We start from the raw sequence: 16,707 nt of genomic DNA, 5'->3' as shown, positions 1-16,707 counted from the left end.
CCTGATTGGACATCCAAAAATAAAGCCCAAACCCCTCAACAAAGAGCATTTGAGAAAAAAAAGGGTTGTTTAATGAGCTGTGTTGCAGCAGAATCAAACATAGCAGCCTAACAGCCCTGAATGAACAACAGAGTGCACAGCTCAGCAATTAAACCCCTATAAAGTACAAACTGTCTCCTCAAGCAGCTCCCTGACCCCTCTATATCCAAAAGACTGTCATTAGGCAGGCATCATCCCGGGACAAAGAGAGCAGAAAAAGAAACTGGTAGCATCCCTCGCTGTGCCACGGCTACTAGAGGTGCACCCCAGACAAGCAGGGTCTGGAGCGGACCTCAACAGTCGTACAGCGAAGGGGCTAGACTGGTAGAAGGAAAACCAAGCAACAGAAATACTTCATCATAGACATTCTGGGTGTCCACTCAGAGACCCAAACGAAAAGTCAGCAACTACGCAGACGACCAGCAGACAAATCCACAAAGATGGGAAGAAACCAGCGCAAAAAGGAGGAAAACACCCGAAACCAGAACACATCGCCTCCTAGAAAGGACCAAAACTCCTCACCAGCAAGGGAACAAAGCTGGACGGAGAATGACTGTGACGAAATGACAGAATTAGACTTCAGAAGATGGATAATGAGAAACTTTTGTGAGCTAAAAGATCATGTATTAAATCAATGCAAAGAAACTAAGAACCTTGAAAAAAGATTTGAAAAAAGATTCGAGGAAATGATAACAAGAATGGATACCTTAGAGAGGAATATGAATGAATTAAAGGAGCTGAAAAACACAATACGAGAACTTCGTGAAGCAAACGCAAGTTTCAATAGCCGAATTGACCAAGCAGAAGAAAGAATATCTGAAGTCAAAGACCAACTCAATGAAATAAAACGAGAAACCAAGATCAGAGAAAAAAGCGCAAAAAGGAATGAACAAAGTCTCCAAGAAATGTGGGACTATGTGAAAAGACCTAACCTACGTTTGATAGGTGTACCAGAAGGGGACGAAGAGAATGAATCCAAGCTGGAAAATACTCTTCAGGACATCATCCAGGAAAATTTCCCCCACCTAGCAAGACAAGCCAACACTCAATTGCAGGAAATACAGAGAACACCACAAAGATATTCCGCAAGAAGAGCAACCCCAAGGCACATAATCGTCAGATTCAACAGGGTTGAAATAAAGGAGAGAATACTAAGGGCAGCCAGAGAGAAAGGTCGGGTCACCCACAAAGGGAAGCCCATCAGACTCACAGCAGATCTCTCGGCAGAAACACTACAAGCCAGAAGAGAGTGGGGGCCAATATTCAACATTCTTAAAGAAAAGAACTTTCAACCCAGAATTTCATATCCAGCCAAACTGAGCTTCAGAAGTGAAGGAAGAATAAAATCCTTTGCGAACAAGCAAGTACTCAGAGATTTTGTCACCACCAGGCCTGCTTTACAAGAGCTCCTAAAAGAGGCACTAAACATAGAAAGGATCAATCAGTACCAGCCATTCCAAAATCACACTGAATGCTAAAGAGCTTCAACATAATGAAGAATCTACAACAACTAACAGGCAAAACAGCCACTTAGAATCAAAATGGCAGTATCAAATTCACACATAACAATATTAACCCTAAATGTAAATGGACTAAATGCACCAATCAAAAGACACAGACTGGCAAATTGGATAAAAATCCAAAACCCATCAGTGTGCTGTATCCAGGAAACCCATCTCACATGCAAGGATACACAAAGGCTCAAAATAAAGGGATGGAGGAAGATTTACCAAGCTAATGGAAAGCAAAAAAAAGCAGGATTTGCAATTCTCATCTCTGATAAAATAGACTTTAAAGCAACAAAGGTCAAAAGAGACAAAGAAGGCCATTACATAATGGTAAAAGGATCGATACAACAAGAAGAGCTAACGATCCTAAACATATATGGACCCAACACAAGAGCACCCAGATACATAAGGCAAGTTCTTAATGACTTACAGAAGGACTTAGACTCCCACACACTAATAGTGGGAGACTTTAACACTCCACTGTCAATACTAGACAGATCAACCAGACAGAAAATCAACAAGGATACCCAGGGCTTGAACTCAGACCTGGAGCAAGCAAACCTGGTGGACATTTACAGAACTCTCCACCCCAAATCCACAGAATACACATTCTTCTCAGCACCACATCACACCTACTCTAAAATTGACCACATAATTGGAAGTAAAGCACTGCTCAACAAATGCAAAACAACTGAAATCATAACAAACAGCCTCTCAGACCATAGTGCAATCAAGTTAGAACTCAGAATTCAGAAACCGACCCAGAACCGCACAGCTTCATGGAAACTGAACAACTGGCTCTTGAATGTTGACTGGGTAAACAACGAAATGAAGGCAGAAATAAAGAAGTTCTTCGAAACCAATGAGAACGAAGACACAACGTGCCAGAACCTCTGGGACACATTTAAAGCAGTCTCTAGAGGAAAGTATATAGCAATAAGTGCCCATATGAGGAGAATGGAGAGATCCAAAATTGACACCCTATCGTCAAAATTGAAAGAGCTAGAGGAGCAAGATCAAAAAAACTCAAAACCCAGCAGAAGACAAGAAATTACTAAGATCAGAGCTGAGCTGAAGGAGATTGAGACACGAAAAACCCTTCAAAAAATCAATAAATCCAAGAGCTGGTTTTTTGAAAAGATCAACAAAATAGACAGACCACTAGCCAGATTGATTAAAAAGAAAAGAGAGAACAACCAAATAGATGCAATAAAAAATGATAAAGGGGAAATCACCACAGATTCCACAGAAATTCAAACCATCATCAGAGAATATTACAAAAAACTCTATGCACATAAACTAGTAAACCTGGAAGAAATGGATAAATTCCTGGACTCCTGTGTCCTCCCAAGCCTAAACCAGGAGGAAGCTGAAACTATGAATAGACCAATAACAAGGTCTGAAGTTGAGGCAGCAATTAAGAGCCTACCTCACAAAAAAAGCCCAGGTCCAGATGGGTTCACAGCCGAATTCTACCAGACACACAAGGAGGAGCTGGTACCATTCCTTCTAAAACTATTTCAAACAATCCAAAAAGAGGGAATCCTTCCCAAATCATTTTATGAGACCAACATCATCCTGATACCAAAACCCGGCAGAGACCCAACGAGAAAAGAAAACTTCAGGCCAATATCCATGATGAACATAGATGCAAAAATCTTCAATAAAATATTGGCAAGCCGATTGCAACAGCAAATCAAAAAACTTATTCATCATGATCAAGTAGGATTCATCCCGGGGATGCAAGGCTGGTTCAACATACGCAAGTCTATCAACGTAATTCAACACATAAACAGAACCAAAAACAAAAACCACATGATTATCTCAATTGACGCAGAGAAGGCATTTGACAAAATTCAACAGCCCTTTATGCTAAAAACCCTCAATAAACTCGGTATCGATGGAACGTATCTCAAAGTAATAAAAGCTATTTATGACAAACCAACAGCCACTATCATACTGAATGGGCAAAAACTGGAAGCATTCCCTTTGAAATCTGGTACTAGACAAGGATGCCCTCTCTCACCACTCCTATTCAATATAGTACTGGAAGTTCTAGCCACAGCAATCAGGCAAGAAAAAGAAATAAAGGGTATTCAAATAGGAAAGGTGGAAGCCAAATTGTCTCTATTTGCAGACGACATGATAGTATACCTAGAAGACCCCATCGCCTCAGCCCAAAAACTCCTGAAACTGATAAACAACTTCAGCAAAGTCTCAGGATATAAAATCAATGTGCAAAAATCACAAGCATTCGTCTACACCAATAACAGACTTAAAGAAAGCCAAATCAAGAGCGAACTGCCATTCGCAATTGCTACAAAAAGAATAAATACCTTGGAATACAACTCACAAGGAACGTAAGGGACCTCTTCAAGGAGAACTACAAACCACTGCTCAACGAAATCAGAGAGGACACAAACAGATGGAGAAACATTCCATGTTCATGGTTAGGAAGAATTAATATCGTGAAAATGGCTATACTGCCCAAAGTAATTTACAGAATCAACGCTATCCCCATCAAGCTACCATTGACTTTCTTCACAGAACTGGAAAAAACCACCATGAACTTCATATGGAACCAAAAGAGAGCCCGCATAGCCAAGTCAATTCTAAGCAAAAAGAACACAGCGGGGGGCATCACACTACCGGATTTCAAACTATACTACAAGGCTACAGTAATCAAAACAACATGGTACTGGTACCAAAACAGAGATATAGACCAATGGAACAAAACAGAGGCACCGGAGGCAACACAACATACATACAACTCTACAATCTTTGATAAACCTGAAAAAAACAAGGAATGGGGCAAGGATTCCATGTTTAACAAATGGTGTTGGGAAAACTGGCTAGCCATGTGCAGAAAGCAGAAACTGGACCCCTTCCTGACACCTTACACTAAAATTAACTCCAGATGGATTAAAGACTTAAACATAAGACCTGGCACCATAAAAACCCTAGAAGGAAATCTAAGCAAAACTATCCAGGACATAGGAGTAGGCAAGGACTTCATGAACAAAACACCAAAAGCATTGGCAACAAAAGCCAAAATAGACAAATGGGACCTAATGAAACTCCACAGCTTCTGCACGGCAAAAGAAACAGTCACTAGAGTGGATCGGCAACCAACAGAATGGGAAAAAATTTTCGCAGTCTACCCATCTGACAAAGGGCTGATATCCAGAATTTACAAACAACTCAAGCAGATGTACAGGAAAAAAACAAACAAGCCCATTCAAAAGTGGGCAAAGGATATGAACAGATACTTTATGAAAGAAGACATATATGAGGCCAACAATCATATGAAAAAATGATCATCGTCACTGGTCATCAGAGAGATGCAAATCAAAACCACATTGAGATACCATCTCACGCCAGTTAGAATGGCGATCATTAAAAAATCTGGAGACAACAGATGCTGGAGAGGATGTGGAGAAAAAGGAACACTTTTACACTGTTGGTGGGAGTGTAAATTAGTTCAACCATTGTGGAAGACAGTGTGGCGATTCCTCAAGGCCTTAGAAATAGAAATTCCATTTGACCCAGCAATCCCATTACTGGGTATATATCCAAAAGACTATAAATCGTTCTACTATAAGGACACACGTACACGAATGTTCATTGCAGCACTGTTTACAATAGCAAAGACCTGGAATCAACCCAAATGCCCATTGATAATAGACTGGATTGGAAAAATGTGGCACATATACACCATGGAATATTATGCAGCAATCAGAAATGATGAGTTCGTGTCGTTTGTAGGGACATGGATGAATCTGGAAAACATCATCCTCAGCAAACTGACACAAGAACAGAAAATGAAACACCGCATATTCTCACTCATAGGTGGGTGATGAAAAATGAGAACACATGGACACAGAAAGGGGAGTACTAAACACTGGGGTCTATTGGGGGAAAAAGGGGAGGGCCAGTGGGAGGGGGAGGTGGGGAGGGATAGCCTGGGGAGAAATGCCAAATGTGGGTGAAGGGGAGAAGAAAAGCAAAGCACACTGCCATGTGTGTACCTACGCAACTGTCTTGCATGCTCTGCTCATGTACCCCAAAACCTATAATCCAATAAAAAATTAAAAAAAAAAAAGAAATTGCTGTGAAACTGCGTCTAAAACACAAAACAAACGAATCTTTCAAACTGCTCTACTGTATTTTCGTTCAACTAAAAGAGTTAAATCTATGTTTAGATTCACAGAGGAAAAAGCACGTTTCGTCTAGGACCTGCGTTTTGATATTCCAAAGTGAATGGGAGTACACGCTGTATGGAGAAAAATCTGATTATAAAACGTAAATGGAGCTACCTAATAGAATGGTCTTTAATGTGTGCATTCAACTTACACAGTTAAAGGGCTGTGTGCTTGCAGCAGTTTGTAAACCCTTTCTAAAGAATCAGAAAACGGATATTTCCAGGCAAATCCAAGCATTTAAGAAATAGCTGTGAGACTGTGTCTAAAAAAGAAAATAAACCTATCTTTCAAACTGCTCTGCTGGATGTTCATTCAACTAAGAGAGTTGAATCTATGTTGAGATTCAGAGAGATAGAAACACGTTTCGTCTAGAAGCTGCGTTTTGATATTCCAGAGTTAATAGGAGTACAGGATGTATTGAGAAATATATGGTTCTAGAACAAAAACGGAGCTACCTAACAGAATCGTCTTCAATGTGTGTATTCAGCTTACAAAGTTAACCTCAGGAGTGTTTACAGCAGTTCGTGAACCCTTTCTCTAAATAATCAGGAACCAAATATTTGCAGCCAAATCCAAGTATTTAAGAAATAGCTGTGAAACTGCGTCTAAAACACAAAACAAACGTATCTTTCAAACTGCTCTGCTGTAGGTTCTTTCAACTAGGAGAGTTGAATCTATGTTTAGATTCAAAGAGTGAGAAACACGTTTCATCTAGGAGCTGCGTTTTGATATTTCAGAGTGAATGTGAGTACACCCTGCATTGAGAAATATCTGGTTCTAAAATGCAAACGGAGCTCCCTAACAGAATGGTCTTCAACGTGTTCATTCAACTTACAGAGTGAAACTGATGTGTGTTTGCAGCTGTTTGGAAACCCTTTCTGTATAGAATAGCTCTGTAAGTTGAATGCACACAATGAAGACAGTTCTGTTAGGTAGCTTCGTTTCCCTTTTAGAACCAGATATTTCTTAATACAGCATGTACGTTCATTCACTCGGGAATATCCAAACGCAGCTCCCAGAATGAACACGTTTCTAACTCGCTGAATCTAAGCACCACTTCAACTCTCTTAGGTGAACGAACTCACAGCAGAGTAGTTTGGAGGATATGATTGTTTTGTGTTTTAGATGGAGATTTACCGCTATTACTTAAATGCTTGGATTTGGCTGGAAAAATCCGTTTTCTGTTTCTTCACAGAAAGGGTTCACAAACTACTGCAAACACACATCAGTTTACCTCTGTAAGTTGAATGCACACATTGAAGACCGCTCTGTTAGCGCATTTCTAACTCCCTGAATCTAAACACCGCTTCAACTCTTAGCTGAACGAACCCACAGCAGAGTAGTTTGGAGGATACGTTTGTTTTGTGTTTTAGACGGAGATTTACCGCTAATCTAAAATGCTTGGAATTGGGTGGAAACATCCGTTTTCTGCTTCTTCCCCAAAAGGGTTTACAAATTACTGAAAACACACATCACTTTAACTCTATAAGTTGAATGCACACATTGTAGACCGTTTGGTTAGGTAGCTTTGTTTTGCCTTTAGAACCAGATACTCCTCCATACAGCATGTACTACCATGCATTCGGGAATATTCAAACGCAGCTCTCAGATCAAACGCGTTGCAAACTCGCTGAATGTAAGCACCGCTTAAACTCTCTTAGGTGAACGAACTCACAGCAGAGTAGTTTGAAGGATATGTTTGTTTTGTGTTTTACACGGAGATTTACCACTATTTATTAAATGCTTAAATTTGGCTGCAAAATCCGTTTTCTGCTTCTTCACAGAAAGGGTTTACAAACTGCTGCAAACACGTGACAGTTTAACACTGTAAGTTGAATGCACACACTGAAGACCATTCTGTTAGGTAGCTCCGATTTTGTTCTAGAAGCAGATATTTATAAATACAGCGTTTACTGCCATTCACTCCAGAATATCAAAACACAGCTACTAGAAGAAACGTGCTTCAAACTCTCTGAATCTAAACACAGATTGAACTTCCTTAGTTGAACGAACACACCGCAGAGCAGTTTGAACAATACGTTTGTTTAGTGTTTTAGACGGAGATTTACAGCTATTTCTTAAATGCTTGGATTTCGCTGAAAAAAATCCATTTTCGGCTTCTTCACAGATAGGGTTTACAAACTACTGAAAACACACATCAGTTTAACTCTGTAAGTTGAATGCACACATTGAAGACCATTCTGTTAGGAAACTTTGTTTTCCTTTTAGAACTAGATATTTCTCAATACAGCATGTATGTTCATTCACTCGGGAATATCCAAACGAAGCTCCCAAAACAAACGCATTTTTAACTCGCTGAGTCTAAGCACCGGTTCAACTCTCTTTGGTGAATGAAATCACAACAAAGTAGTTTGAAGTATACGTTTGTTTTGTGTTTTAAACGGAAATTTACCGCTATTTCTTAAATGCTTGGAATCGGCTGGAAACATCTGTTTTCTGCTTCTTTACAGAAAAAGTTTACAAACTACTACAAACACACGTCAGTTTAACTCTGTAAGTTGAATGAATACATTGAAGACCATTCTATTAGGTAGCTCCGTTTTGGATTTAGAAGCAGATATTTCCCAATACAGTGTTTACTGCCATTCACTCTGGAATGTAAAAACAAAGCTTATAGAAGAAGAGTGCTTCAAACTCTAAAGCTAAACAAAGATTTAACGATATCAGTTGAAAGAACATACAGCAGAGCAGTTTGAAAAATACGTTTGGTTTGTGTTTTAGATGGAGATTTACCACTTTTCTTAAATGCTTGGATTTGGCTAGAAAAAATCCTTTTCTTCTGTTTCACAGAAAGGGATTACAAACTTAAAACAACACAAACCAGTTTAACTCCGTTAGTTGAATGCATACATTGTAGACCATTCTATTAGGTAGCTCCGTTTTGGTTTTAGAAGCAGGTATTTCTCAATACAGCGTTTACTGCCCTTCACTCTGGAATATCAAAACGCAGCTCCTAGAATAACGTGCTTCAAACTCTCTGAATCTAAACACAGATTCAACTCTTTTATTTGAACAAACACAGAGCAGAGCAGTTTGAAAGATACGTTTGCTTTGTCTTTTAGACAAAGATTTACCGCTATTTCTTAAATGATTGGATTTGACTGGAAAAATCCGTTTTCTGCTTATTCACAGAAAGGCTTTGCAAACTACTGCAAACACACATCGGTTTAACTCTGCTAGTTAAATTCACACGTTGAAGACCGTTCTGGTAGGTAGCTTCGTTTTACTTTTAGTGGCAGATATTTCTCAATACAGCATGTACTACAATTCACTCCGGAATACCCAAACGCAACTCCTAGAACAAACGCGTTTGTAACTCACTGAATCTAAACACTGCTTTAACTCTCTTAGGTGAACAAACCCAAAGCAGAGTAGTTTGGAGGATACATTTGCTTTGTGTTTTAGATGGAGATTCACCGCTATTTCTTAAATGCTTGGATTTGGCTGGAAAAATCCGTTTTCTGCTTCTTCACAGAAAGAGTTTACTAACTCCTGCAAACACACATCAGTTTAACTCTGTAAGTTGAATGCACACATTGTAGACCATTCTATTAGGTAGTTTCATTGTAATTTTAGAAGCAGATATTTCTCAATACAGCATTTCCTGCCATTTAATCTGGAACATCATAACGCAGCTCCTAGAAGAAAAGTGCTTCAAACACTCTGAATCTAAACACAGATTCAACTCTTTTAGTTGAAGGAACATACGGCAGAGCAGTTTTAAAGATCCGTTTGTTTTGTGTTTTAGACAAAGATTTACTGCTATTTCTTAAACGCTTGGATTTCGCTGGAAAATTTCGTTTTCTCCTTCTTCTCAGAAAGCGTTTACAAACTACTGCAAACACACATCAGTTTACCTCTGTAAGTTGAATGCACACATTGAAGCCCGTTCTGATAGGTAGCTCCGTTTTCGTTTTAGAAGCAGATATTTCTCAATACTGCGTTTGCTTCCATTCACTCAAGAATATCCAAACGCAGCTCCCAGAACAAACACGTCTCTAACTCGCTGAATCTAAACAGTGCTTCAACCCATTTAGCTGAATAATCCCACAGCAGAGTAATTTGAAAGATACGTTTGTTTTGTGTTTTAGATGGAAGATTTACCGCTTTTTCTTAAATGCTTGGATTTGCCTGAAAAATCTGTTTTCTGCTTCTTCACAAAAAGGGTTTACAAACTACTGCAAACACACATGAGCTTAACTTTATAAGTTGAATGCACACATTGAAGACCGTACTTCTAGGTAGCTCCGTTTTCCTTTTAGAACCAGATATTTCTCCATACACCATGTACTCCCATTCACTCCGAAAAAATCCAAACGCAGCCCCCAGAACAAATGCGTTTCTAATTCGCTGAATTTAAACACCGCTTCAACTCTCTTAGCTGAAGGAACCTACAGCAGACTAGTTTGAAGGATACGTTTGTTTTATATTTAGACGGAGATTTACCGCTATTGATTAAATGCTTGGATTTGGCTGGAAATATCCGTTCTCTGCTTCTTCACAAAAAAAATTTACAAACTACTGCAAACACACATCAGTTTGTCTCTGTACGTTGAATGCAAACATTAAAGCCTGTTCTGATAGGCAGCTCCGTTTTGGTTTTAGAAGCAGATATTTCTCAATACTGCGTTTATTTCCATTTACTCTGGAATATCAAAACGCAGCTTCTAGAAGAAACGTGGTTCGAACTCTCTGAATCTAAACACAGATTCAACTCCTTAAGTTGAACGAACCCACAGCAGAGCAGTTTAAAAAATACGTTCACTTAGCTTTCTAGACGGAGATTTACCACTACTGCTTAAAAACATGGATTTGGCTGGAAAAATCCGTTTTCTGCTTCTACACACTACTGCAAAGACAAATCAGTTTAACTCTGTAAGTTGAATGGACTCATTGAATCCTATTCTATTAGGTAGCTCCGTGTTGGTTTCAGAAGCAGATATTTCTCAATTTCGCATTTACTCCCATTCACTCTGGAATACCAAAACGCAGCTCCTACAGGAAACGTGCTTCAAGCTCTCTGAATCTAAACACAGATTCAACTCTTTAAGTTTAACAAACCACACAGCGAAGATGTTTGAAAGATACGTTGTCTTTGTGTTCTAGAAGAAGATTTACTGCTATTGTTTAAATGCTTGGATTTTGGTGGAAAATCCGTTTTCTGCTTCTTCACAGAAATTGTTTATAAACTACTGCAAAGACACATCTGTTTAACTCTGCACGTTGAATAAACTCATTGAAGTCCGTTCTGGTAGGTAGCTCCGTTTTGGTTTTAGAAGCAGATATTTCTCAATACTGCATTTGCTCCCATTCACTCTGGAATATCCAAAGGCAGCTCCTGGAAGAAACGCGCTTCTCACTCTCTGAATCTCAAGGCAGTTTCAACTCCCTTAGGGAAGCGAACACAAAGAAGAGCAGTCTGAAGGATACGTTCGTTTTTAGTTTCAGACGGAGATTTACAGCTATTTCTGAAATGCTGAGATTTGGCTGGAAAAATGCGTTTTCCGCTTCTTCACAGAAAGGGTTTACAAACACCTGCAAACACACAGCAGTTTAACTCTGTAAGTGGAACGCACACATTGAAGGTCGTTCTGTTAGGTTGTTCCGTTTTGGTTTAAGAAGCAGATGTTTCTCAATACAGCGTTTACTCCCATTCACTCTGGAATATCCAAAGGCAGCTCCTAGAAGAAACGCGCTTCTCACTCTATGAATCTCAAGGCAGATTCAACTTCCTTAGGTAATCGAACACACTGCAGTGCAGACTGAAGGATACGTTCGTTTTGAGTTTTAGACGGAGATTTACAGCTATTTCAGAATTGCTTGGATTTGGCATGAAAATTCCGTTTTCTGCTTCTTCACAGAGAGGGTTTACAAACTCCTGCAAACACACATCAGTTTAACTCTGTAAGCTGAACGCACACATTGAAGGCCGTTTTGATAGTTTGCTCCATTTTGGTTTTAGAAGCAGATATTTCTCAATACAGCGTTTACTCCCATTCACTCTGGAATATCCAAACGCAGCTCCTGGAAGAAACGCGCTTCTCAGACTCTGAATCTCAAGGCAGATTCAACTCCCTTAGAGAAGCCAACACACAGCAGAGCAGTCTGAAGGATACGTTCGTTTTGAGTTTTAGATGGAGATTTACAGCTATTTCTGAAATGCTTGGATTTGGCTGGAAAAATGCGTTTTCCGCTTCTTCACAGAAAGGGTTTACAAACTCCTGCAAAAACACATCAGTTTAACTCTGTAAATTGAACTCACACAATGAAGGCCGTTCTGTTAGGTTGCTCCGTTTTGGTTTTAGAAGCAGGTATTTCTCAATACATCGTTTACTCGCATTCACTCTGGAATTCCAAACGGAGCTCCTGGAAGAAACGCGCTTCTCACTCTCTGAATCTCAAGGGAGATTGAACTCCCTTAGGGAAGCGAACGCACCGCAGAGCAGTCTGAAGGATACGTTCGTTTTGAGTTTTAGACGGAGATTTACAACTATTTCTGAAATGCTGGGATTTGGCTGAAAAAATGCCTTTTCCGCTTCTTCAGAAAAAGGGTTTACAAACTCCTGCAAACACACATCAGTTTAACTCTGTAAGTTGAACGCACCCATTGAAGGCCGTTCTGTTAGGTTGCTCCGTTTTGGTTTTAGAAGCAGATATTTCTCAATACAGCGTTCACTCCCATTCACTCTGGAATGTCTAAAGGCAGCTCCTGGGGAAACGCGCTTCTCACTCTCTGAATCTCAAGGCACATTCAACTTTCTTAGGGAAGCGAACACACAGCAGAGAAGTCTGAAGGATACGTTCGTTTTGTGTTTTATACAAAAATTTAAAGCTATTTCTGAAATGCTGGGATTTGGCTTGAAAAATGCGTATTCCCCTTCTTCACAGAAAGAGTTTATGAACTCCTGCGAACACACATCAGTTTAACTCTGTAAGTTGAACGGACACATTGAAGGCCGTTCTGTTATATTACTCTGTTTTTCTTTTAGAAGCAGATATTTCTCAATACAGCGTTTACTCCCATTCACTCTGGAATATCCAAACGCAGCTCCTGGAAGAAATGCGCTTCTCACTCTCTGAATCTCAAGGCAGATTCAACTCCCTTACGGAAGCGAAAACACAGCAGAGCAGTCTGAAGGATACGTTCATTTTGAGTTTTAGACGGAGATTTACAGCTATTTCTGAAATGCTGGGATTTGGCTGGAAAAATGCATTTTCCGCTTCTTCACCGAACGGGTTTACAAACTCCTGCAAACACACATCAGTTTAACTCTGTAAGTGGAACGCACACATTGAACACATTGAAGGCCGTTCTGTTAGGTAGCTCCGTTTTGGTTTTAGTAGCACATATGTCGCAATACAGCGTTTACTACCATTCACTCTGTAATATCCAAACGCAGCTCCTGGAAGAAACGCCCTTCTCACTCTCTGAATCTCAAGACAGATTCAACTTTCTTAGGAAAGCGAACACACAGCAGAGCAGACTGAAAGATACGTTCGTTTTGAGATTTAGACGTAGATTTACAACTATGGCTGAAATGGTGGGATTTAGCTGGAAAAATGCGTGTTCCGCTTCTTCACAGATAGGGTTTAGAAACTCCTGAAAACACACATCAGTTCAACTCTGTATGTTGAACGCACACATTGAAGGCCGTTCTGAAAGGTTGCTCCGCATTGGCTTTAGAAGCAGATATTTCTCAATACAGAGTTTACTCCCATTCACTCTGGAATATCCAAACGCAGCTCCTGAAAGAAATGCGCTTCTCACTCTCTGAATCTCAAGGCAGATTCAACTCCCTTAGGGAAGCGAATACACAGCAGAGAAGTCTGAAGGATACGTTCGTTTTGATTTTTAGACTGAGATTTACAGCTATTTATGAAATACTGGGATTTGGCTGGAAAAATGCTTTTTCCGCTTCGTCACCGAAAGTGTTTACAAACTCCTGCAAACTCACATTTGTTTTACTCTGTAAGTTGAACGCACACATTGAAGGCCGTTATGTTAGGTTGCTCCGTTTTTTTTTTTAGAAGCAGATATTTCTCAATACAGCGTTTGCTCCCATTCACTCTGGAATATCCAAACGCAGCTCCTGGAATAAACGCGCTTCTCACTCTCTGAATCTCAAGGCAGATTCAACTCCCTTAGGGAAGTGAACACACAGCAGAGAAGTCTGAATGATACGTTCGTTTTGAGTTTTAGACGGAGATTTACAAAAATTTATGAAATGCTGGGATTTGGCTGGAAAAATGCCTTTTCCCCTTCTTCACAGAAAGGATTTACAAACTCCTTCAAATACCCATCAGTTTAACTCTGTAAGCTGAACGGAAACATTGAAGGCCGTTCTGTTAGGTTGCTCCGTTTCTGTTTTAGAAGCAGATATGTCTCAATACAGCGTTTACTACAATTCACTCTGGAATATCCAAACGCAGCTCCTGGAAGATACGCGCTTCTCACTCTCTGAATCTCAAGACATATTCAACTCCCTTAGGGAAGCGAACACACAGCAGAGCAGACTGAAAGATACGTTCGTTTTGAGTTATAGACAAAGATTTACAGCTATTTCGGAAATGCTGAAATTTGGCTGGAAAAATGCCTTTTCCGCTTCTTCACAGAAAGGGTTTACAAACTCCTGCAAACACACATCAGTTTAACTCTGTAAGTTGAACGCACACATTGAAAGCCGTTCTGTTAGGTTGCTCCGTTTTGGTTTTAGAAGCAGATAGTTCTCAATACAGCGTTTACTCCCATTCACTCTGGAATATCCAAACGCAGCTCCTGGAGAAAACGCGCTTCTCACTCTCTGACTCTCAAGGCAGATTCAACTCAGGGAAGCGAACACACAGCAGAGCAGTCTGAAGGATACGTTCGTTTTGAGTTTTAGGCGGAGATTTATAGCTATTTTGGAAATGCTTGGATTTCGCTGGAAAAATGCGTTTTCCGCTTCTTCACAGAAAGAGTTTACAGACTCCTGCAAACACACGTCAGTTTAACTTTGTAAGTGGAACGCACACATTGAAGGCCGTTCTGTTAGGCTGCTCCGTTTTGGTTTTAGAAGCAGATATTTCTCAATAGAGCGTTTACTCCCATTCACTCTGGAATATCCAAACGCAGCTCCTGGAAGTAACGCACGTCTCACTCTCTGAATCTCAAGGCATATTCATGTCTCTTAGGGAAGTGAACACACAACAGAGCAGTCTGAATCATTCGTTCGTTTTGAGTTTTAGACGGAAATTTACAGCTATTTCTGAAATGCTTGGATTTGGCTGGAAAAATGCGTTTTCCGCTTCTTCACAGAAAGGATTTACAAACTCCTTCAAACACACATCAGTTTACTTCTGTAAGTTGAACGCACAAATTGAAGGCCGTTCTGTTAGGTTGCTCCGTTTTGGTTTTAGAAGCAGATATTTCTCAATAGAGCGTTTACTCCCATTCACTCTGGAATATCCAAACGCAGCTCCCGGAAGAAATGCGCTTCTCACTCTCTGAATCCCAAGACAGATTCAACTCCCTTAGGGAAGCGAACACACAGCAGAGCAGACTGAAATCTACGTTCGTTTTGAGTTATAGACGGAGATTTACAGCTATTTAGGAAATGCTGGGATTTGGCTGGAAAAATGCGTTTTCCGCTTCTTCACAGAAAGGGTTTACAAACTCCTGCAGACACACATCAGTTTAACTCTGTATGTTGAACGCACACATTGAAGGCCGTTCTGTTAGGTTGCTCCGTTTCGGTTATAGAAGCAGATATTTCTCAATACAAGGTTTACTCCCATTCCCTCTGGGATATTTAAACGAAGCTCCTGGAAGAAACGCGCTTCTCACTCTCTGAATCTCAGGGCAGATTGAACTTACTCAGGGAAGCGAACATACAGCAGAGCAGTCTGTAGGATACGTTCGTTTTGAGTTTTAGACGGAGATTTACAGCTATTTCTGAAATGCTGGGATTTGGCTGGAAAAATGCATTTTCCTCTTCTTCACAGAAAGGTTTACAAACTCCTGCCAACACACATCAGTTAAACTCTGTAAGTTGAACGATCTCATTGAAGGCCGTTCTGTTTGGTTGCTTTCTTTTGGTTTTAGAAGTAGATATTTCTCAATACAGCGTTTACTCCCATTCACTCTGGACTATCCAAACGCAGATCCTGAAAAAAACACGCTTCTCACTCTCTAACTCTCAAGGCAGATTCAACTAAGGGAAGCGAAGACACAGCAGAGCAGTCTGAAGGATACGTTCGTTTTATGTTTTAGACGGAGATTTATAGCTATTTTTGAAATGCTTGGATTTCGCTGGAAAAATGCGTTTTCCGCTACTTTACAGAAAGGGTTTACAAACTCCTGCAAACACACGTCTGTTTAACTTTGTAAGTTGAACACACACATTGAAGGCCGTTCGGTTAGGCTGCTCCGTTTTGGTTTCAGAAGCAGATATTTCTCAATACAGCGTTTAATCCCATTCACTCTGGGATATCCAAACGAAGCTCCTGGAAGAAACGTGCTTCTCACTCTCTGAATCTCAGGGCAGATTCAACTCCATCAGGGAAGCGAACATACAGCAGAGCAGTCTGAAGGATGCGTTCGTTTTGAGTTTTAGACGGAGATTTACAGCTATTTCTGAAATGCTTGGATTTGGCTTGAAAAATGCGTTTTCTGCTTCTTCACAGAAAGAATTTACAAACGTATGCAAGCACACGTCAGTTTAACTTTGTAAGTTGAACACACACATTGAAAGCCGTTCGGTTAGGTTGCTCCGTTTTGGTTTTCAAAGCAGATATTTCTCAATACAGCGTTTACTCCCATTCACTCTGGAATATCCAAACGCAGCTCCTAGAGGAAACGTGCTTCTCACTCTCTGACTCTAAAAGCAGATTCAACTCAGGGTAGCGAACACACAGCAGAGCAGTTTGAAGGATACGTTCGTTTTGAGTTTTAGACGGAG

This window comes from Callithrix jacchus, chromosome 17 (assembly GCF_049354715.1).
Source record: "Callithrix jacchus isolate 240 chromosome 17, calJac240_pri, whole genome shotgun sequence".
NCBI lineage: Eukaryota > Metazoa > Chordata > Mammalia > Primates > Cebidae > Callithrix > Callithrix jacchus.
Note: the sequence above shows the minus strand (reverse complement) of the source record.